This window comes from Brassica oleracea, chromosome C2, assembly GCF_000695525.1.
Source record: "Brassica oleracea var. oleracea cultivar TO1000 chromosome C2, BOL, whole genome shotgun sequence".
Taxonomy (NCBI): domain Eukaryota; kingdom Viridiplantae; phylum Streptophyta; class Magnoliopsida; order Brassicales; family Brassicaceae; genus Brassica; species Brassica oleracea.
This window is the reverse complement of record NC_027749.1, coordinates 38,582,917-38,583,380: the sequence shown is the minus strand read 5'-3', so window position 1 is coordinate 38,583,380 and position 464 is coordinate 38,582,917.

Genomic DNA, 464 nt, shown 5'->3' with positions numbered 1-464 from the left:
ACCTCTTCACTAGCCTCTGCAGCTGCCTCTTCACTAGCCTTTGCAGCTGCCTCTTCACTAGCTTCTGCAGGTGCCGCTTTACGAGTTTTCTTCCGAAGTCTTGGACTGTCTTCCTTCACTACCTTTTTCTTCGCTGGACTCACAACCGCCGGCTTTGTATTGACCTAAGTACCAGTGACTTCCCAGCAATCCATGGTCCACTTCCACGGTTTTTTCACAAACATGAGTTTAATTATGTTCTCCGCGAGCGTGTGCTCAACATCAAACTCCCATTTTGGAAACATTTCGAAGTAATTCGTAGACGAATTAAGTCGTCTGATAAGTCGTCTACGTAGATGACTTATCAGTAATCTTACAAGTAAGTTGTCTACGTCATAGCAGAAGACTTACACAGTCCTCCAGCCACTCTAGGGAGGTTCGGAGGATTTGATACCACCAAGTTCTACTTTTACGTGGTGTTTTAT